Genomic DNA, 24,812 nt, shown 5'->3' with positions numbered 1-24,812 from the left:
TTATTGTAAAGCGTCCTAGCTTTTCATTAGGAAAACGGGCAGGTATGGTGAGAAGGAAGGGTGGGCCTCTTTTTCTGCCCACTGCCCTACCAATCATGCTCCCCCTCCACCAAAACCCTTCCCCGTGATGCCTCTGTTCAGGGGCCAAGTGTTTAGTCAACCTGCAGGGAGAGGGCATGAGGGTAGGAAGCTGTGGGGAGCCAGGGAACCGGCAGCTCCACCATTTCTGGGTGATGGGATGGATTGAACCCTCAGCAAATTCATGGATGACACGAAGTTGGGGGAAGGGGTAGATACCCTGGAGGGTAGGGATAGGGTCCAGAGTGACCTAGACAAATTGGAAAAATCTGATGAAGTTCAACAAGGACTAGTGCAGAGTCCTGCATTTAGGACAGAAGAATCCCATGCACTGCTACAGGCTGGGGACCAACTGGCTAACCGGCAGCTCTGCAGAAAAAGACCTGGGGATTACAGTGGACGAGAAGCTGGATATGAGTCAGTGTGCCCTTGTTGCCAAGAAGGCCAATGGCATATTGGGCTGCATTAGTAGGAGCATTACCAGCAGATCGAGGGAAGTGATTATTCCCCTCTATTTGGCATTGGTAAGGCCACATCTGGAGTAGTGCATCCAATTTTGGCCCCCACTATAGAAAGGATGTGGACAAATTGGAGAGAGTCCAGCAAAGAGAAACGAAAATGATTAGGCGGTTGGGACACATGACTTATGAGGAGAGGCTGAGGGAAACGGAAATTATTAAGGGGCTGGGGAACATGATGAGAGGCTGAGGGAGCTGGGCTTATTTAGTCTGCAAAAGAGACGAGTGAAGGGGGATTTGATAGCAGCCTTCAGCTACCTGAAGGAGGGTTCCAAAGAGGATGGAGCTAGGCTGTTCTCAGTGGTGGCAGATGACAGAACAAGGAGCAATGGTCTAAAGTGGCAGTGGAGGAGGTCTAGGTTGGATATTAGGAAACACTATTTCACTAGGAGGGTGGTGAAGCACTGGAATGGGTTACCTAGGGAGGTTGTAGAATCTCTATCCTTATTGGTTTTTAAGGCCCGGCTTGACAAAGCCCTGGCTGGGATGATTTAGTTGGGGTTGGTCCTACTTTGAGCAGGGGGTTGGACTAGATGAACTCCTGAGGTCTCTTCCAACCCTAATCTTCTATGATTCTTTTGGGCACCAGTTGCCACTGCAAAAAGACTGACCAGGAAGCCTAATGGAATGCCAAACTATATTACACTGTTAAGCGACGAGGTAGTTCAGTGTGCATAATACTTTATTTGAATGAATCTCAACCATACCACTCTGAGCATGAAAGGATCTTATGATGAGCACATGTGGTGTATATAAGCCACTCTGGGGCCAGTCCATCTCTGGTACAGGAGCATGACAGGGGAAATCTAGACTGAGTGGGGTTTGGCCATTACAGTCTGAACATAACCCAGAAGGGTTTGGGGTTTTTTTTGTATTTAGGTACTGAAATTGAAGATGTTGGGGCCCTGGGGTGTGGCAGAGGGGAAGTTATTCTAGGTGTAGGTACAGTGCGGAATAAGGCACGGAGGGACAAAAGAAACAGAGAAATAAAACAGCCACTTTAAACATAGTGTAAGGAGCAGAAAGAGATGCAGAAAAGGAGGGTAGAGATACAGCAAACCCCCCCACACACACACAACTTTTATAAACATTATAAAGACTGCCCAGGCAAAATGGCTTATCCAGACACTCTTGAAATTTCATATCCTTTACCAATTTCAATTCCAATTTCATATACTCTATTACAGATGTGTTCCTTTGGGCCAGACACAAAACAGGTACAAACTCTCAAAATATGATACATAAGACTGTCACTACCTCATGGCTGGAGAAAAAATGCAGTACGTTTTATAGCATAATGTCCAAAAGTACCACAATGGCAAAAGTAAAGATTTTACAGCATGATGATGAGAGAGAAGCCCTTTTCACTAGGCTTTTAGGGAAGGGAACGGTAATGCAGCTAATAAGTCAAATGCACCTGAAGCAAGTTGCTAAGAAACCGTAGCTATTAGCCATTCCGGGGCTGTTGCTGGGATTTATAGCTAATTCTTTTAACAACTGGAATTCTAAAAGTGTGAAACTGAAAGGCACAAGGGTTGTTGTGTGTGTGTGTGTGTGTGTGTGTGTGTGTGTTTTAAAATTTCAATTTAGCCCATACAATAGTACATTCCCAAATGAATGCCAGTAATACAGCGCTTACAAAGGCTACAGAATTTAAAGTTTGAATTATTTGTGGCTGTCTAGACACAGTCTGCCTCACATCATTGCCACTCAGAATTTCCTGGTCATTTCACGTGGGGATAGGGAGACTGATTTTTTTAATTCCTTCCACACCTGCATAGAATAAACAGTCTATTTTAGGTAGTATTGTGGTCTCCATCAACATAGCATCTGAGCACCTTTAATGGTCTGGTACCCTCTCAAAACACCACTGGGAGGCAGAGAAGTATTATTGTCCCCATTTTACAGATGAGAAACGGAGGAACGGAAAGGCTAAGCACCAGATTTTTAGTGGGATTTTCCAAAGTGCCTAGGCACCTAACTCCCAAGAGGAGTTTAGTACCTACATACCTTTGAGGATCTGGGCCTTGGGCATTTTGAAAATCCCAGCAGGTGCCTATCTACATCTTTAGGCATCTGAATACCTTTAAAATCTTTCCCTAAATGACTTGCCCAAGGTCACATAGGAAATATGTGGTGGAACAGAGTATTGAACCCAACTCTCTCAAGTCCCAGGGTCCAGCCCTAAGTATTGGATCATCTTTCCTCTCCCTGGAAATCACTGTGGACAAAGTTGATCTACTGAGGCTTGCACTAAAATTTTGTGACTACCAGTGGAAGGCAGGAAAAAATGGTTGATGCCTGATGTGTCAAAACCACAAAAATTAAATCATTTCTGAGGAAGACACTCTAATAGGAACCCTCGTGTGAATCAGCTGTAACACCTGTTTTCAATTACAACAGCTTAAACGATTGTTTAATCTTTCACCAAAAAATTAACCTATCCTTTGCAAAAAGCTACATTAGAAGAGTCAACCTAAAATAACAACCCCAAGAATTCCTATACATTTTTAAAAAGCAAAGGAGGACTTGTGGCACCTTAGAGACTAACAAATTTATTTGAGCATAAGCTTTTGTGAGCTACAGCTCACTTCATCAGATGCATTCATCCGATGAAGTGAGCTGTAGCTCACGAAAGCTTATGCTCAAATAAATTTGTTAGTCTCTAAGGTGCCACAAGTCCTCCTTTTCTTTTTGCGAATACAGACTAACACGGCTGCTACTCTGAAACCTATACATTTTTAAAATGCAATAATGAATTGAGTCTTCCCTCTTGTCTTCAGATGTCAGGGGGAAATTGTATATGGCAACTTAAAATGAACTATTGACTATTCACTTTCTATAAAAGACAATATTTTCTATTTGTCACAGAAGATCTAGGAACCATACCTCCAAACAGGGACTCTTGTCAAATTGTAGGGAAAGGCTTTGCATGATCTTTATTTAAAAGGTAACTGGGAGCAGAAAGAAGCTATTGATTCTTGTCACACTTTGCAAATATTATCTATTATTCCAGCATACTTTAAATTTAAAACATTTAAAGGGTTTTATATTGATTTAAGTCAGGAAGCAAAAAATGAAATTTAAAATAAGAGGTTTAGGATCAACTGTCTTTCTGAATCTAGCAAGGTAGGTGTGTGTGTGTGTGTGATCAAAGTCACAAGTGAACATTAAGTAAATTTCAGTTTTATATAAGTCCCAGATTCTGCACATGTACTTGTCTAATTTTTAGCATATGAATAGTTCCACTGAAGTCACTTGGACTACTCACCTGTTTAAAGCAGTGCTCAAAGCAGTCTGAAAGAAGAGTGTCAGGTGGAGGTTTTCCGCAGAAATGAAAATATATCTAACTTCTCCCCATCCCCACTTACTCACCCTCCCCAGTCTCCACATTAATTCTGCCCCAATAACTATTCTTATCCTCCCCAGGCTTATCTCTGCTTCTCCTGCAACTCCAAGGGTTCTTCATTCCCCTCTTTCAGGGCTTGGCAGGGTGGCTGCAGCAAGGTCCCCTTTGCCCTTTCCCAGGCTGGGTGTTGCAAGGAGGTGTGGGAGGACCAGAGGAGCTGTCCCCATTGCTTACAAGGAGGAGGGAATAGAGCCCCCCTCTCTGCTTACACCCCAGGAGGTCGGGAAGTGTGTAAAACTGCCAATCAGAGGGGGATTTCCCTCCCAGCCAGGGCTGGCATGTGAGTCCAATAGTAACCCCTCTGGAGTTGTAACAATTTGTCTGCTGGGTGAGACTCTTGCAACCAGATGCACTTTGAACCAGGGCTTAAAGTTAAAGATGGGTGTAGGTGTTTACAGGACCAGAGCCTAAACTACTGACACTAAACTGGGAGGAGAGGTAGATACGCTGGAGGGTAGGGATAGGATACAGAGGGACCTAGACAAATTAGAGGATTGGGCCAAAAGAAATCTGATAAGGTTCAAGAAGGACAAGTGCAGAGTCCTGCACTTAGGACGGAAGAACCCCATGCACCGCTACAGACTAGGGACTGAATGGCTCGGCAGCAGTTCTGCAGAAAAGGACCTGGTGTTACAGTGGACGAGAAGCTGGATATGAGTCAACAGTGTGCCCTTGTTGCCAAGAAGGCCAATGGCATTTTGGGATTTATACCTAGGGGCATTGCCAGCAGATCGAGGGATGTGATTGTTCCCCTCTGTTCAACATTGGTGAGGCCTCATCTGGAGTACTGTGTCCAGTTTTGGGCCCCACACTACAAGACGGATGTGGAAAAATTGGAAAACGTCCAGCAGAGGGCAACAAAAATGATTAGGGGACTGGAACACATGACTTATGAGGAGAGGCTGAGGGAACTGGGATTGTTTAGTCTGTGGAAGAGAAGAATGAGGGGGGATTTGATAGCTGCTTTCAACTACCTGAAAGGGGGTTCCAAAGAGGATGGATCTAGACTGTTCTCAGTGGTAGCTGATGACAGAACAAGGAGTAATGGTCTCAAGTTGCAGTGGGGGAGGTTTAGGTTGGATATTAGGAAAAACTTTTTCACTAGGAGGGTGGTGAAACACTGGAATGCGTTACCTAGGGAGGTGGTGGAATCTCCTTCCTTAGATATTTTTAAGGTCAGGCTTGACAAAGCCCTAGCTGGGATGATTTAGTTGGGGATTGGTCCTGCTTTGAGCAGGAGGTTGGACTGGATGACCTCCTGAAGTCCCTTCCAACCCTGATATTCTATGATTCTATGATTCTACTGCACTTTAGGAAAAAGTCAGCTCGTTTATTTATTGCTTAGCATTCTAATTTGTTGTAGACAACAATCTGCCTAATTTCAAAGAACCACACAGAAGGTGAAATTCTTACAAGTGTATTCAAGTCTTGTGAAGCTAATTTATTTTTTAAATATATTTACTTAGGAGACTTTCCTTTACTAAATTTTCCAACTTGGAAAATCATCAGCAAATTCCTGTGGAAATGATTTTTTTATTTTGATTTTTATTATAGGTTAAAAATCATTGAATCTATTACTTTAACTAAATAGAAATGTTTTCTTTATTCTAATGAGAGTGCAAGTATGAACTGAAAAGTACAGCTAAACTTTAAAAACCACATGCAGTGATTTGTAACCGGAAATTAATGAGAACATTGGCTTGAAAGTAAATTTATATAAGTTTGTGGGGATATGTTTGGTTTGGGGTTTGTTTGTTTGTTTGCTATTTCAGAGACATTTAAAATGTAATGAATTCAGTGGCTGAAAATGACTCTTTTATGCCAGCTAAGTATCATTCAGACTTTAATACCTAAACTTGATTGAAGAGAACTAAATAGTCACACAAGTGGGGATGACCATAAGAAGATCCTCTTACATTATGTACATTTTAAAAAGGCCCATGGCTTAGGTTCACTTCATGGTTTTAAATCCAAGCAGGCATGTTTAATTTACTTCAGTAGGGACAGACGTTCGGCAGTTGAGCATGGCTCTGCAAACTTCACTGTGACATGATGATGATATTTTGCATTTCTACTGAGGTTCTAAATTCCAGTTTATTCTCAATAGGTACCTGTACTGCCCTTTTCACCATAGCAGCTGAGTACCTGCCAGCAGTGCATTAAGTGACATGACAAAAGTCTGTCATGTGTGGTTCATTCTCTCTCATCCACTCCCCAGGGGAAGAATTGTGTATGCAGTGAGTTTTTTAGTTTGGTAGGGGGAGGGTTGTTTATGTTAAATGTACACACAGCTGTGTGGTTATGTTAGAGAAAGCATGTTAAAGAAATGTGCCTTGCCTGTGGAGGGGAAGGTGGTGAGGTCTGTGATGGCTCTTAGATCCTAGAGAAGTTTGTTCCACAGTTTGAGACCAGACTCTGTTCCTGCACATATAAGACCAAGTTCTGTTTCCTGCACATATGAGTTTTATCCTTGTGGTAGAAAGTTTCATGGTTCCTGAGCAGCGGAGTTGTTGAGCTTTAGAGGATCTTTTGGATATGTTGGGCCATTGACACTGAATTAATTTAATCTCACAATAATTTCATGAGAGAGGAAAATATTATTCTCATTGTACAGACGGTAAAATGGATGTACAGAGATTAAGAGATCTGCCCAGCAAGTCTCTGGGAGGTCTGAGAATAGAGCCCTCATTACCCAACCCCCACTCCTCCTTTGCCCTAGCTATTGCACCCTTGAGACAGCTTGCCCCATTCAGGCTGTGCATCATCTTTAAATGATTCTGTCTTGCTGACCATCACAGCCTGCGAACTGTGAGACCAGATCCCTCAGCAGCAGCTCTGCCACAGAAGAAGTCAATAGGGTGAAAAGACAAGGTGCTAGATAGTACGAAAGCCTTGTTCACTAGGTTTCCAACTTGCAGTCTCAGCTAGGCGATACTGTTTTTCAGAGATAAATGATTGGACAATATCCCCAGAGAGGATGGAAGAAGCCGAAGAACTTTCACTGTCAAAAATCATGGCAGGTGTAGGCATGTGCCAGCTGTTCTGGAAATGCACAACTGTCTCGGTCCCCGTTCATCTGCTGGGATCACAGGGGGACACGGCTTGAAAGGCAGAAAGAAAGGTAAAATGAAGAAAGGAAGCATCTGATACACCACTTGATTTTAATTAAATCCTGCCTGCAGCCAAAAGAAAACTCTCTTCTTTTCTCACATACACCTGGGACACACAGAAGGATGACAGGGTCTCTGTTCCAACAGTTTCTGCTCCCCACCCTCACAAAGGCATGAAACTGAGTCATATACAAACCTCATACAATCCACTTTGCTCACTGTTCCGAAGGAAGTTCAGTAGCCTCTGCAAAGTCACTGCCAATATGCCTTGAGGGAAGACTCTCTTCTGCCCTCCCGTGTAGTGATCTAACAGATCTGCAAGAGGGGGAAGGCCCTTTGCCTTCTGTTTGTTGAAAATTTCCAGATACACTTAAAGAGAAATCTGTGTGCTTTTAACTTTCTCAGAGGAATGAAGAGTTTTGGGTTTCCAGTGACACCATGTAACTACCTTCCTTTGGGAACAGGGCAGAAACACAGATAGCAGGTGGCATACACAGTACACAAGGTAGCACCAGCCATGCTCTCCCGAGATTGAATGCTGGAAGAAGACAACCAAGCACCTGTCTCCAGTCCTCTGCTGCCCGGTCGCAATGGCAAATCCCCATCCACCAGCTGGGTGTAAGATGGGAACAGCTGGACTCCCCTCCACCCTCTTGCCCTTAACTAGTCAGCTTCAGCTGTCAACCTCGAAGCCGCCTCTGAAGACTGGAATTGGGGATGTGACAAGAAAGCTAAGCAGCTCATTGCCATTGTCCTGCACAGCATGAGAGAATGCATACTTCATGAGATCTGCCAAAAGAACTTCTGCTGGATAGCTTTGGTTTTATTCTTCTCCTCATAAAAGGTATTCACTAATGACTGGTCTTTTGAGGTTTTTGGCACAGTGAGAAAGGAGGTCAGCAAGTTAACAAATTAGACATGTTCCACCTGGACAAGCCAACAAAAAGTTAATTTTAGTAGGTCACATTGTAACCAACAGTCCATCTCTTGATATGTACCGAAATGATGGAAAGCGCCACTCAGATTCATAAAATATTTTACAGGAGAGTAAAACAGATGTAATAGGCCTATTTCTCATTAGAAAGGTCAATGCCATGAACATCTGATGCTGTATAACTGTCTGTTTCAATTTAGCAGGTCAAGCTTGACTAATCTAATCCCCTGATTGGTCTGAATTCACTTCTACTGAAAAAAGAAATTTTCCTACAAATTGTCAGGATTATGTGCTCTCGTCCTATATTTTTGCAAGACATCACCAGCATGGTGATCAAACCAAATTTGCCCGTTCTGCAAGACCAAGCAAAAGTTTCACATTACAAATTAATATTCAGAGTCTATAAACAATGACATCTAAATCTTATTAGGAATCAGATTATACATTTTTCTTAGCCAAAGAATAGAGGCAGGCAAAAGGCTTGGGAAGAAAAGCAGATCTAAGTTCATAGATTTGGAGCACACTTTAAAAATATACCTTGTCGGGTACAAGATCAGCATGCGACACTTGGATGGAGGGAATTTTGGTTTTTGTAATTTCTGAAACAAAACGTGGGATTTGTAAAAAATAATTCAAGCAAAAATGAAATAAAATATCAGATTGTATCTTTTTGGGTACTTTCAGCTTTTCCTTTCCTTTCAGTCCTCAGGAAGAAGTCTGCAATTTGTGAACATTATAGATTTATTACATTCTCTCTACATTAGTGGGTCCTACAGTAATTACTAGCCTGTTCCCACATCTAATGGGACCCAGCAGTGTATCCCTTTTCTTGAAAGGCTTGCCTCCTGGGGTAACAGGAGAGAAGAAAATGAGAGTGACCTTGTGGTGTGTGCATGCAGCCAGCACACCAGATTGCATCAATGGCTGGTGGTGTCAAAGTATTACTACAACCAAGTGGGCACTCCTGGAAAACAGCCAAATATGGAACAGGCTAAGAGATAAAAGCAAAAATACAGGGAAAATGCATCCTTTCTTTGTGTATTGTCCAGCCAAGCTTAATGTTATGTTTGCTAACAATGCAACATCATTAATTTTTAGGGTCTTGTGTAAACACGATTAATTTTTTGTTAGTCTACCAATAGAAACACCATTCATTTCTCTGTTAAACCCAGACAGCAATATGATTTAGGAGATAATTTGCTTCTCTGTAGTTAAAACTGAAGCTCAGTGGTACATAACCAGTGCCTGGCATGTCCTCAACATCTTGTATAAATTGATGTTTGATTCTTGGGGTAATTATTAGGAAGGTGATCTTGATGATGGAACTGCGGAGCAAAGTTCCAGTGCTCTTCAAATATGAGAGGTACCCTGAAAGCATGTAACTTGGGCCTCTTTTGTGTCAGTCCACATAATCTCCCTGTAGTTAGTGCAAGATTCTTCTCCTCAGTCTGCTTCAGATTTCTGGTATCTCACAGTCTCCTTCCTTCTGACTCAATTCACATCTCAGCTGAAAATACTTTTGTCCTTGCCCAAGCCTCTACGTTTATTTTCCCCTCCGCTAGCATTCATTATTGCTCTCTTTAATCATACTAGTTATTTCTAGGAATAGTAAAGTATTGTAGGGTACAGTTTCCATCACAAAAACTCGATCCTATCCAGTTTAATTTTGTGTGTAATTAGGTATAATTCCAATAAAACTACCATTTTAAGAAGAAAAAAACCCCTTACTATAGTGGATTACTTCGCTAGAAGTAAAAGTCTATTCTGAGAAGTCACTTGTCTGTCCCCATAGTTCTGAGTGCAGCTTTTAGTAAAATGAGAGCACCCCAGAACCTTGTCAGGAGACTCTACAGCTTCCGAGACTGTTAAGGAGGAAATGTGAAGTAATAACTTTTAAAAGTGAGTGGAGAAAGGTTAGAAAGAGACCAGTGACCAAACACTTTGCATTTCTACATTCTGTCTTGGCTCTCAATGTACTTTACAGATGCTAATTAAATTAGCATAACTGCACCAGTGTGAGACAGATTTTGCAATGAGGAAACCGAAGCACAGAGAAGTTAAATGACTTGCCTGAGGCCATACTGGAAGTTGGCTCAGAGCTGCGAATTGAGAATGCTTAAGTCCCTGGAATTTAGCCACAGTGCTTCTTTCCCCCACCTCCCTAGCCAAAGACCTATATTATATATTAATCCTCGTTATTGACATGTTACATTTTCAGATTTTCATATGTCCATTAAAGAGGTTAGAGTTAAGAACCTTTTACAAGCTACGTATTATTAAATGGGTGTCCCACTGTGTGACTTAGAATTAAAACCATGCTGTAGGAAAGAGGAGATCCAGTTCAAATTCTGCACGCATGCACATGCGTTCACACACACACGCACACAGTAACTACCCAACGATTAATGGATGATTTGCAAACAGTGGCAGTCTAGAACATTTTTCTTAATTAAAGGAAATTACTTTCCAGGCAATCCATTTTATTCACAGCTTCCAATTTTTATTCCTGCTCTCCCCCCACTGAGTCAGAGATATCGTAGCTACTTCCCTACAGTATACTTAAGAGAAAAGAACTGTGATCGTACTGAGATGCTGGTGTGGTAGCTGTTGGTAAATGCTGACGGTTATAGATGCACATCATCTATGAGATGACATTTAAATTAGATTTGCGTCAATTTCCCTTATATTTGACATATTCATTATGACTCGCGTTGCGAATGGAACAATCTGCCGAGGATCCCCTATTCACAAGCAATTCTACATCGTTACAGCATCAGGTAGAGAATTTCTGAAATGCTCCTTTCTCACTAATGTACAGGTGATCACAATCAAGAAAAGACCTGGCCATACGCTGGTTAATTGAAAAGGAAAGTCCATGTGGCAGACCCTCAGCTGGTGCAAATCAGCACAGCTTCACTGGCCTGATACCTGATCTGGATCAGATTTGTTGCTCTCATTTCCTTTAGCAGAGAAGTCTCCCTGCAATGGTAGGGTGTACTTCCCACACCAGCCCTGACAGAGCTGAATTAGGCCAAGTGGGCTCAACCAGCCAATTAAGATGCAAACCGGGGAGATTTAGGCTGTGTGGAGGGAGCTAATGAGAAGGAAGTTCACCTGTGAGGGAACAGGTGGGGTGGGAGCCCTCCAATGAAGCCAAGAGGCTGGAAATAGCATGGGGAGTAGATGGGAGAAAATGTGAAGGCCTGCTCCCTGAGGTAAGGGAGAAGAAGCTTGGTGGGAAGAAATCCAGGATGAGAGCAGTAAGGTGGCATAGATGCAGCCCTTAACTGTTTGCTACAAGGCTTGGGGCTAGCACCCACGCTAGAGGGTGGGCCTGGGTTCCCTTAGCAACCACTGCAGAATGATATCGCTAAGGGCAGCGGATACAAAGACTACTGGAGTGACAGTCTGGGCAGTAGGTGTGAGGACTAACTGATGCTGCTTGTTAAGAGAGACCTTGAAAGATCACCCCAGAAGGGGAAACTGCTGGAAGAAAAGGCTGAGTCAGGAAAAGGACACAGCAGTTCCTAGGGTGACAGAGGGGTGCAGACTAGGGGAGAGAGAGAGAGACCGAGATGGTGTGCAACCTCAGGAAGGGGCATTAGCTTGGCAGAGCTATTCCTCAGAACTACCAGGAGGAGATGCTGTCCAGTGGTGAGAAGAGTGCCCTGTCACACTTTCTTAGGGGCTCAATTTTCAGGATGGCCAAGGCCTAGCATATCTTTCAGGTAGGGACCTGTCCAGGTTTTCCCAAGATTGTCCCTTTTTTGAGGTAGTTGTCCTGGGAAATCTGTATGTCTTCCTGCGACCCTAAGCATCCCAGTTTTTGTTGGCTGAGTCGCCTTTTGGGCTGCTGCTGTGGTGGGGTGGGTCTGAGAGAGTCATTGTCTCTCTTCCTGGTGCAGCTGCTCCTACTCCCTCCAGGCTGTTCCATGGCTCCCTAACAGAAGGCATTAAGCAGTTGCTGCTGCTTCCTAGCTGACCAACAAGCTGCCGGAGCGCTGGGACGTGTTCAAGGTAGAAGCTCCATAGAGTCATGTTCTTCACCATCATCTTTAAAGTTTATATTTGAAGATATGCTCTAGGAATTATTACGGAATACAGTGAGCGAGCTCCTTGAGTCTAGCTATTTAGCTTAGCAAAGAGAAGGTTAAGGGATGACTTGATAGTCGTCTGAAGGCAGGCAGTAGCATGTCTGTGTTGGTGCTCTCCCATCAGCATAATTAGTCCACCTCCGTGAGAGGTGGAAGCTTAGGTCGCTGTAACTAAGCTTAGGTTGCTCAAGGGTCTTTCACAAAAAGACATGACGCAAGTTAGATCGACATAAGGGGTAGTGTAGACCTGCCCTAAGTATCTACATGGGAAATAAATATTAGATAATGGTCTCCTCTGCCTAGCAGAGAAAGATATAACACAACCCAAAGGCTGAAAGATGAAGCTAGACAAATTCAGGCTAGAAATAAGGTGAACTTTTAACATTGAGGGTAATTTACCATTGGAACAATTTGCCAAGAGTTGTGGTGGATTCTCCATTACTGGCAATATTTCAATCAAGATTCTACCTTTTTCTAAAAAAAGATAGACTGTAGGAATTATTTTGGGGAAGTTCTATGGCCTGTGTTACAGAGGCGGTCAGCATATATGGTAAGAGTGGTCCCTTCTGGCCTTGGAATCCGTGAAATCATGGTGGCAGCTGTTCCTAATCTGTGGGGCACTCCTCCTGGGACCCATCTCCAATTCTGCCCTCATCTGAGCTGAGAAAGGGGAGGTAAGAAGTCCCAGGTTTTTTTGTACCTCAGAAGTGGCAACCCTACTTGTAGCAGGCCAAAATTGTACCTGTACAATGAATTGTGGGCATATTTGCCCAATTATCCAAGCCTGCAGTCAGGGAGAGGGGCTAGTACTCAGATTTTTGCCCACAATTCAATAGTGCCTTGCAAAAATGTGGCCTGTGGCATTGTTTCTTAGTAGCTTAATAGGTTCCATTCTTGGCTCCGAGTCTGATCCTTAGCTGTGACTGGCACTTTCAAAGATGTGTCACCTGCCCACTTTGTACCAGGGTGCTGGTGGTAGCAACCTGTGCAGCTGCTGTCTAAAATGGCTTGGAACTGAAGTCCCTTCTGCCAGATCTAGTGGTGGTTCATATGGAAGATAAAAGATCCTTAGCACAATTTGTAAAGAATGCTGGATAATCTTAGTGTAGATGGGCTGATAGTCCCTCTTTCTCTCCCTGGACCACTGCAGCCCAGCTGGCATTAATGCTCAGAGCAGTCTGGCACCTAATGGCTGCCCCCGGCTTGTGCAATCCCCTATCTATCCGTATATAATGTAATGCTCCATAAAGCACTTTGGAACATCTTTGATTCTGTGAAAAGCAGTGTGGAAACCCAAGCTGCTCTTGGTGTGCTGCGAGTCTGACTCACTTGAAGGATCTGTGTACAAACCAGTCATGCTTCCTCTCAATGGCAACTACCATTTTATCAATAATACCTGGAGGACATGGCACAGACAAGGTTGTAAACCTGGTTTTCGAGTTTATTTAACATGCAAATGGATAGTTAATCACAGAATTTGTCTTATGGAACGCTATGGAACGTTGTTTCACTAAATTGCATCTCCTGGAAGCCAGGATGCTATTCTAGGATATTTTTCTTTAAAATACAGCCCTACATTTTCCAAAGTAACTAATTTTGGATGCCTCTGTTTTGGGAGCCCAACAAGACACCTTCAGGGGTCATGATTTTTTAGGAATTCCTGATCACACCCCCACCCCTCTGAAAGCCAGGTCTCTTTCAGACCCCCCAACACGGAGGCACCCAAAAATCACTCTTCTCCTCTGACCATCTGTACCACAACAGTTTGTTTTAGAAGAAAAATAGTGAACATATATAAACACACGGGTCTGAATTCAGTCCGTGCCCTCCACTCTGAGTTTGGCTCAGCTAAATTATTAATAATAATGTTCCTTCAATGAGTCCAGTTTGACCCTAGAAGTGAGTAGCTCCCGTGCAGCATTTTCATAACAAAACCTGAAACGCACGAGGATAGTCTAAAGATTCTATTCAAGGAAGTCTGGGTCTGCTCGCCTCTAACTAGGGAAGCCCACCCCAAATGGAAGATAAGGGGAAGAAAGGTCTAAAGGCTTCCTTCGCAGGGCTTTCTCCCCAGTAGCTTTTTCCCAGGGATGCGGGGTTTCCTCCCGCTTCCTCCCCCTCCATGGAAAAAGCCAGAGGACCAGTGCCCAAAACCTTGAGGATGCTCTGGGATCTGCATGGATTCTGATGGGACCAATAAGAGACCAGAGCCATCCACATGCAGACTCTGTGCTCCAACCTCTCCCTGACAGCAGCTGGCCAGGCTTTCCAGTAATAGCTGATGCCAGGACCTCCATCTGAAATGGTGGGGGAGGGGGGGGTTCCTAAATACAGAGTATGGGCCATGTAAGTATAATAGAGCCTTGGCCTGTATTATCTTCTGGAGGACTATCTGCTGGGTGCCAGGATAGCCCTGCCCCACCCACTCTCCCTGGACCTGCAGAGAGCTCAGTCTGCAGCAAGGGGAAAGGGTTAGTGTTATGGAGGCAGCTGGCCCCTCCTCCTTCACAGAACAGGAAGCTCTCACATGGAGGTTGCCCCTCACAAATTGATTTTGGGGGATGCACTTGGGCCCTCAGCTCTCCTCTAGACACCAGGACTTCCTGTGTCACATACACTGCAGAAGGAGAAGTGACCCAGTTCAAGTCTATTTGGCTTTAACCCCCTTACAGAGGTAATGGATGACTGCTTCTCCCCCCACTATATCCTGTGGTTAGCTTTACAATTGCCTCATTCTTTTAACAAAGGGGGTTCCTTCCTTTACTATAGTGTGGTAGCACCTAGGAACTGCAGCCAGGGACCAGGACTCCATTGTGTTAGGCGCTGTACAAACACAGAACAAATTTTAATCAGGAAGTGGCCCTTTTCCCTGCCCCTTTCTGGTGGTCCAAACAACCCCCTTAAGTTTGTGGGCTGAAAACACAAGGACAGCATTCATGTCTTGCTCTTCCTCACCACTTGAATTCAGTTGGTTTGCATCTGATGTGCATTGCTGAGGCATTATACCTTGGTCAATTCAAAATGCCTTTCTTCCTAGTTCCAAATGCAGGTTTGGAGTTGCTAATATTTTTGTAATATTTCTTTTGAAAGCACAGCAAAGGAAGGGAAGGAGATGACCCCCTGACTGTTATGCCTTGCCAAATATTGTCTAAGGTTTAGGTAAAGAATATGGAATAAAACTTCTAAAATTCTGAATTGTTCCAACACTGCAGAAAATCACTGATACAAATTCATCCCTATTATAGTTTTCCTAAATCAAATAAAAATATATGAGGAATGACCTTAGTGCATTATTTTACATGAAAAAAAGTTGCAAAACCAGTCCTGGAAGCTATGAAACATAACTACTCTACATTCTAGAGCTGTTATTTAGGTCTGGGGGTCCTGCTATTAATGATTCATATCCCCAGGTATCTAGTTTCTGTGCAACTACCCTGAAGGGGCCCAAAATTGCATGTAAAAGCTGTGTAAAAGGGACTGTTACACCATCATCATGACATATTGCAAAAACAAACCATTATTTACTCTGTTCAAAATGGCCTAGAGTCACACGAACTGCATGATTGGGTATCACCACAGCAAACAGGGCTTTGCTTCTTAAATACCAAAAGAGATTGGGCTGATTTAAGGTTTTTATTGCCTGCAGCTGTGCTTCCCTGTATGGCTCATTGCTTTTGGGGTGTTTGCATCTAATTTGTGCATCACCCTTTCCACAAGGGCTCAGCACGTCCTCTGGTTATCCCACAGTCTGAAACAAAAAGTGTGACAACTAGTGCTGAAATCTGCATTGCAAGCTGTGCTAAATTGTCACTATTGTAGCTATGTCTTTTATAAAATCACTTTATTTACCCCTCCTGTGTGGTGTTTGTTTCATCCATGCACAGCTGCTTTGGAGGGGAAGTGTGGGCTAGTGGTTAGAGCCCAGCTCTCATATTTGGAGTTCGTAGGCTCAATCCTCAGCTGCAACCACCAGCAAAGTGTTTTAGCTGAGGGGCATTGCTGCAAAAGAACTCTTTGCAGCTCCATGATCTGGTAGCATGTTCTACACCAGTCCCAACGTAATTTAGAGAAGCCTCAAAGCTACTCTAAATGAGGCTGGCAAGCTATGATCCCAGAGGGTTGATACACCAACAAGAGATTGCTGGTGAGTACAGCCATTCTGGCCACACCTCCTTCCTCCTAGTCACATGCCCTTCAATCGGGACTGAGAGCAAGCAACGTAAGAGTCAGCTACACTAGCTGTGGGCTGGCTCTGCACCACCTAGAGATTCCCTTAGAGAAGCACACAGGTGCCAGCATGAGGCCAAAGTTCTGGCCCCAAGATCCTATCTCCAGCTCTGCTACTGATTCGCTAGGCAAATCACAACCTTTCTGTGCTTATATTTAAGCATCTATAATTTTTTATCTACTTCACTGGAATGCTTCATGGCTTTATTAAGGTTTGCAGAGCTCCAGGAGACAGCCAGCTGACTTTCATTTCGAGTGGCTTGTCTTTATTTGGATGGAATTATATAAACTTTTTCTTTTGCTCAGCCAATCTGTGTTCAGGTTTGACCTGTTAACCTTTAATACTACCAAATTTCAGTCAACTGAGACTCACTAATTTTATATTTCAAGCTTGACAATAAATCTGTATAGACACTTAAAATTTAGCAGGTGTTTTTTCCAGATAGGACAGATTTTAACTAGTCAAATCTTTATGAGATGCTGCCCTGAACCAGACAGATAATCACAAACTGCAATAATTGTAACAGCTCTTTGGCTTCATTGTAAGTTTCTCTGTTTTACCAAGCAGTTAACTGACCAGCAGTGGAATGTAACATTGCTCATGTAATCTGCCCAATGAATGGGCTTAAATTTAAAGGATTTAAATTTTCATTTCAATTAGTATTTGCCCAGTGAATTTTGAATGTCAAATATAAAATCTTTACAGTCCTTTTGTGACTGGAGTGAGGTCATTGGTGCAAGTTAAAATAATGGATCCACAATATCCAAGCTGCAGTTTCAAGTTTTAGCCTCTCTCTTCCTAATGTTAGTTCAGTTCTTTCTTCCAGAAAAATAAACACCTGGTAATGTGTGGAGGTTTTGGATTTAGCAATGAGATAAGATATTGCTGGATCAGTAAACAGGAACTCAAAGGAGACAAGGTGCAAGACTTGACTTATATAGCTGTTCACTCACTCTGTAACAACCACTGGACTTCCCAGAATGTTAAGTATGTTGTGTCAACCTATAATTACAGTGACAAGGCTCAGTTCCTAGATGGAAATTTTGGTGAAACACCATTATTATTAACACGTGTTAAGGTAGGGGCTGGAGGGCCGGGTCCTATTGTGGTAGGAGCTGTACAATATTATTTTTCTGGTAATGCCTATCTTGTGCTAAGCACTTTCTTCACAGAACAGAAGGAAGAATTCCCTGCACCACAATGCCCACAATCTAGAGATCATTACAATGTGTGGATATTCTGGTGCCTAAAATAGTGACATAGTGTATAAATAGATGGAAGAATTACACGCCATCCCCTTTCCTTTGAATATTCCAGAGACTATCTATTTTAAGACAAAACACCTTGCACACTTGTGCCTCTAGGAATATATGAGACTGCAAGGCTCCTATGCTGAAGAGGTCTATGTTTAGAAAGAAGGCAGAAAGTGTGCTGGCACCAGAAGATGGCAGTGCGAGGGGGTAGGAAAGGATGTTTGTTTTTCTTATGAGGGCAGAAGGGGCATGAAGGCAACTGGATGGATGAGGGACTGAGTTAAGAGGATCAAAGGAAGAGGAATATTGTGAGGGGTGAGGAAAGGAAACTTGCAGGGAGAGTGAGGCTGACCGTGAAGACCTGTGACTGAGAGGAATGCTGGGGGGATAGAGAACAGCCAGTCAGCAGACAGAAAATATTGGGGGGCAGGCTGGGAGGGCATGAGTGCGGTGCAGAGAGTCCTGGCTGAGTCTCCCCTCTTCTCCTGCTGTTGCTCATCTCCTGTCTGGGGCTAGTCGGGTCCTGGTGACAGGGTCTGCTCCCAGCAGCTCATACTTTGCCCCCCTCAGTTCATGGAGCTGGGGGAATGGGGGAAAGTCTTGCATCCCGGTGCCTCTTCGAGGCTGAGTTGCCTCCAGAATGGGCTCCCAAATGGGAGGAATTGGGCAGGATGGCAGTTGGGCCTCAGCCCTGCCTCACTGATCCTGCTGTCCAAACTGGGGGCAGATGCCCTCGACAGTGACGGATGCTATGGCAGAGACAAGTTCTCTGGAACTCTTCCCACCAGCATCCCCTCTGACTTTCCTGGGCTCAGCTATAGCCAGCTGCTCTTGCTTGCTTGCTCTGATGGACACTGAGAGATCAGGGATAAGGTGCCATTTGTATTTAACATAAAGGCAATGTAGAACTTAGTGTCAGCTGCGTTCTGCTGGAACTGTATCCCATGCTTCCTTAGAGTCCCCTATAATGGCTTCATAGAGATATTGAATAAAATGGAGGAAAGGACTAAGCCTCGTGGAAGAGTCTGGAGGGTATTTTCCATAACAACCCTCTGGATTCAGGTATAGAGAAAGGAGTGGAGCCATTTCTAGATGTTTCCATCCACCCCTGTGTTGACCTGAATTTATTGGCTAGTTTATTATGGCTCACCATTGATCTGATCAGAAGATATTTAGGTTCTTTTCCCGATTCAGGCTACAGGGTTAGAGAACACAGAGAGTTCAAAGTCAAAGTGAGAGGGCTCTCGGGTTGTGTGGCAAGGACGCCTACACAGAGGACAATACCAAATTGATAAGATCTTTATTAATATAAATGAAAGAACGATAAATGCTATTAAACACAGAGTCACAAAGAAGTAATACAATTCTATGACCCCTGGTAGTAACATCTCTATTCTAAAAGACTACTTAAGATAGCATACTCACACCCTTCCCTGAAGACCTGGTAGCAGGAGACAGAGGACCAGCCTCGTCTCGGGCAGACCTGAGGAATTGATGGTTCAGGCTTCCCAAATTGGTATGGATTAGGTTCAAATGTTGAGTAGCTAGGCTGTATTGCGAAGCTGAGCTGATCACTTGATAGAAGATAGGAAAAAGTGACCACCCTGCATGGCTGCTTGCCCTTTTATAGGGTCCTGACACTGCCTAAATCCAGGCCCAATCTACCATGCCCAGATCTTATTTCCTCACCCAAATAAATCTTCGGGTGCACTTAATCTGTAGGTTAACATGTTATGACATATGTTCATATGTATTAATATCAATTATCTCATTCCCGAAACCATTACCCTTGGCCTTACTTATGATTTCCATGTTCTGCAGTATACCCTGAGGTTACCGGTCTGTTCCAGACCTATGATAAACATATTCATTCTTTTTTCGGTTCCCCCATTCAGTTCCCCAAAGTCGAGAGGGATAACCGGTAGGCCATTTATGCCAAAGGTTACAAACACACATACTGACTTGCCCTAGCTAATCATACAGGATACAGGCCTGTAGGTTGCTTGTGTTACAGCCAACTATCATGATTAACCATGAATAACTATTATGAATAGCATATACTGAAATTAAGCATAAACAAAACCCGAAAATAAGATGATTCAATAATAATAGGATATGATAAAATAATATGAATCAAGACAATGAAGAAAACACATTATGCAATATAGCAAGCTAACAAACTTGCCTTATGGGCTACAATAGGTGAGAGAGCAGTATTTGATGATCAGCAGGAATGAATGCTTCAGAGAGATGTAGCAAAATGGATGTAGATGACCCTTGTCTACAGACAGGAGCATGTCATCCGTCAGTGCTGTCTCTGTACTACTATGGCAGGAAACCTGACTGAGAGGGATCCAGGATATTGGCAGCTGGTATACAAAGGAGGAAACAGGCCTTCAATAGCTTTTTCGCTGGCTTACTCAGAAATCGGAAGATGGGCACTGGGAGGTAGTTTTCAGGATTAGCTGCATCAGTCAATGGTTTCCATAATTCCAATTGAACCATCTGGTAAGTGGTAGGTTTCCTTCTTCAAGTGCTGACAGTCTCTGGTAGCAGGGCTTCCAGGTGTTTGTGAGCCTTCTTCATCAGCCAAGGGCACTGATCAGTGGCCTGGATTTTTTCCATATGAAAAAGCTTTTTTTCATAACAGGAAATACATTTAGAACTGAATTATACTTCTGCCTAGCAGAGCTGTGGGGGAGGAAGAGCACCGCATGAAAGAGTGCATGGAGGTGCTGTGGAGATGTGATGAATGAGTCTAGCCACTCCTTAGAACAGCTCTAGATTGAGCTCCCTTGAGCATTCTCTGCTCCAGCTCACACCTGCCTTTCTGAAGCCACCAACTCCCCAAGCAGGACTACTCACCTTTCTCTATGCTCTGCAGCACAGGAAACCAAATGATGGCTACCAGCTGCATAGATTTGTTAGAAGTGGGGGGGTAGGTGCTTTCTGTGGCCCTCTCCCCAATCCCCATATTAGAAGCAAGCAGAAAACTGGGCTTTTCATTTTATAACATCCTGAATATGAAAACTCAAAGTTGTCACAGCAAAAACACAATCGAAGTTCTCACATCAACTAATTGGTTGGTATATAGAGGCTGTGGCATTTATCACTGTACCTGCCAAGCCTTAAAGGTCTAGTTTTGTCATACAAATCTCTAACTTTATAGCCTCTCTCAAAGTTTGTCAGGCTAGAGTTTATTTGCAGTCTGCTTGCATGAATATTTAACAACATGAATTAAAATAGATCTATCCAGGAACTTGACTGCAAACCATATGGTCCTCTTTCTCAGCACCCAATGCAATGTTTGGAATGTGAGTCAATGAATATGCAATGAAAAGGGAGGGGGGTTATTTTACAGCTCATTGTCAGTTGAAGTGCTAGGTCCAGATCATTTCTCTGTCGCCTTCATTCTACTCAATTCCTTTTTATATATTAAAATAAAAAGTACAGCCTCTAATCTAGAATGTCATTAAACGCTAGCAAGAATCCATGAACTTGGGATGGGGGAGGTAAAATATGCAGAATAGATTCTAAAACAAAACCAATACAGTGTCTATCACTTAGCACACCCATGCCATATCCAGAAGCTCTACGTACTGCGTATGGCTTTATAGCATAGAAGTCAGGGTTACATTATACTGAATAATATTGCTCATTGTTCCATTGCCAGTATAATAACTCTCTCTGAATCTCATGGATTACTCATGTTATCATATCTGAGTCATAGATCTGCAGGCCAGAAGGGACCATCATGATCATCCTGACTGACTTCCTCACCCAGTAATTTCTGCAGCATGCCCAGAACGTCTGATCAAGCTAGAGCGTATCTTTTAGAGAGGTTTCAGAGTAACAGCCGTGTTAGTCTGTATTCGCAAAAAGAAAAGGAGTACTTGTGGCACCTTAGAGACTAACCAGTTTATTTGAGCATGAGCTTTCGTGAGCTACAGCTCACTTCATCAGATACATACCGTGGAAACTGCAGCAGACTTTATATATACACAGAGAATATGAAACAATACCTCCTCCCACCCCACTGTCCTGCTGGTAATAGCTTATCTAAAGTAATCGTCAGGTTAGGCCATTTCCAGCACAAATCCAGGTTTTCTCACCCTCCACCCCCCCACACAAATTCACTCTCCTGCTGGTGATAGCCCATCCAAAGTGACAACTCTTTACACAATGTGCATGATAATGAAGTTAGGCCATTTCCTGCACAAATCCAGGTTCTCTCACTCCCTCACCCCCCTCCAAAAACCCACCCCCATACACACACAGACTCACTCTCCTGCTGGTAATAGCTCGTCCAAACTGACCACTCTCCAAGTTTAAATCCAAGTTAAACCAGAACATCTGGGGGGGAGGGGGGAGGAAAAAACAAGAGGAAATAGGCTACCTTGCATAATGACTTAGCCACTCCCAGTCTCTATTTAAGCCTAAATTAATAGTATCCAATTTGCAAATGAATTCCAATTCAGCAGTTTCTCGCTGGAGTCTGGATTTGAAGTTTTTTTGTTTTAAGATAGCGACCTTCATGTCTGTGATTGCGTGACCAGAGAGATTGAAGTGTTCTCCGACTGGTTTATGAATGTTATAATTCTTGACATCTGATTTGTGTCCATTTATTCTTTTACGTAGAGACTGTCCAGTTTGACCAATGTACATGGCAGAGGGGCATTGCTGGCACATGATGGCATAAATCACATTGGTGGATGCGCAGGTGAACGAGCCTCTGATAGTGTGGCTGATGTTATTAGGCCCTGTGATGGTGTCCCCTGAATAGAGATGTGGGCACAATTGGCAACGGGCTTTGTTGCAAGGATAAGTTCCTGGGTTAGTGGTTCTGTTGTGTGGTATGTGGTTGTTGGTGAGTATTTGCTTCAGTAGTTGTAAGAAAGCTTGACAGAGATCTTGTAGGTGTTTGTCTCTGTCTGAGGGGTTGGAGCAAATGCGGTTGTATCGCAGAGCACTGACTTCCTGAGGAAACTTCAATCCATCGGTGATCTTCCTGATAACACCATCCTGGCCACTATGGATGTAGAAGCCCTCTACACCAACATTCCACACAAAGATGGACTACAAGCCGTCAGGAACACTATCCCCGATAATGTCACGGCTAACCTGGTGGCTGAACTTTGTGACTTTGTCCTTACCCATAACTATTTCACATTTGGGGACAATGTATACCTTCAGATCAGCGGCACTGCTATGGGTACCCGCATGGCCCCACAGTATGCCAACATTTTTATGGCTGATTTAGAACAACGCTTCCTCAGCTCTCGTCCCCTAAAGCCCCTACTCTACTTGCGCTATATTGATGACATCTTCATCATCTGGACCCATGGAAAAGAAGCCCTTGAGGAATTCCACCATGATTTCAACAATTTCCATCCCACCATCAACCTCAGCCTGGTCCAGTCCACACAAGAGATCCACTTCCTGGACACTACAGTGCTAATAAACAATGGTCACATAAACACCACCCTATACCGGAAACCTACTGACCGCTATTCCTACCTGCATGCCTCCAGCTTTCACCCTGACCACACCACACGATCCATCGTCTACAGCCAAGCTCTGCGATACAACCGCATTTGCTCCAACCCCTCAGACAGAGACAAACACCTACAAGATCTCTGTCAAGCTTTCTTACAACTACAATACCCACCTGCGGAAGTAAAGAAACAGATTGATAGAGCCAGAAGAGTTCCCAGAAGTTACCTACTACAGGACAGGCCTAACAAAGAAAATAACAGAACGCCACTAGCCGTCACCTTCAGCCCCCAACTAAAACCCCTCCAACGCATTATTAAGGATCTACAACCTATCCTAAAGGATGACCCGACACTCTCACAAATCTTGGGAGACAGGCCAGTCCTTGCCTACAGACAGCCCCGCAACCTGAAGCAAATACTCACCAACAACCACATACCACACAACAGAACCACTAACCCAGGAACTTATCCTTGCAACAAAGCCCGTTGCCAATTGTGCCCACATCTCTATTCAGGGGACACCATCACAGGGCCTAATAACATCAGCCACACTATCAGAGGCTCGTTCACCTGCGCATCCACCAATGTGATTTATGCCATCATGTGCCAGCAATGCCCCTCTGCCATGTACATTGGTCAAACTGGACAGTCTCTACGTAAAAGAATAAATGGACACAAATCAGATGTCAAGAATTATAACATTCATAAACCAGTCGGAGAACACTTCAATCTCTCTGGTCACGCAATCACAGACATGAAGGTCGCTATCTTAAAACAAAAAAACTTCAAATCCAGACTCCAGCGAGAAACTGCTGAATTGGAATTCATTTGCAAATTGGATACTATTAATTTAGGCTTAAATAGAGACTGGGAGTGGCTAAGTCATTATGCAAGGTAGCCTATTTCCTCTTGTTTTTTCCTCCCCCCTCCCCCCCAGATGTTCTGGTTTAACTTGGATTTAAACTTGGAGAGTGGTCAGTTTGGACGAGCTATTACCAGCAGGAGAGTGAGTCTGTGTGTGTATGGGGGTGGGTTTTTGGAGGGGGGTGAGGGAGTGAGAGAACCTGGATTTGTGCAGGAAATGGCCTAACTTCATTATCATGCACATTGTGTAAAGAGTTGTCACTTTGGATGGGCTATCACCAGCAGGAGAGTGAATTTGTGTGGGGGGGTGGAGGGTGAGAAAACCTGGATTTGTGCTGGAAATGGCCTAACCTGACGATTACTTTAGATAAGCTATTACCAGCAGGACAGTGGGGTGGGAGGAGGTATTGTTTCATATTCTCTGTGTATATATAAAGTCTGCTGCAGTTTCCACGGTATGTATCTGATGAAGTGAGCTGTAGCTCACGAAAGCTCATGCTCAAATAAACTGGTTAGTCTCTAAGGTGCCACAAGTACTCCTTTTCTTTTAGAGAGATTTCCCCTACTAAAGCTTTCACGATAGCCATTGCTGCTTCCTCACTATTCCCGCAGCACACGTTAAAGCCTACCTGTTACCATAGGTCTACAGCTCCCGGTAGCTACACAGTGGTTTGTTGTATCTTCATATATTACCTGCATCATTTTATTCCACTTGTCTATGCATTAGTTCAGGCTGTTAGGGATATAAAAAGTTATTTTTTAATGTTGTGACACTAAGCAGGCTAATGAAAACATTGCAATAGGAACTTATCAGCTCTAGTGTTTGATG

The sequence above is a fragment of the Eretmochelys imbricata genome, chromosome 5, assembly GCF_965152235.1.
Source record: "Eretmochelys imbricata isolate rEreImb1 chromosome 5, rEreImb1.hap1, whole genome shotgun sequence".
In the NCBI taxonomy this organism is placed as follows: Eukaryota; Metazoa; Chordata; order Testudines; family Cheloniidae; genus Eretmochelys; species Eretmochelys imbricata.
This window is presented reverse-complemented; position numbering follows the sequence as displayed.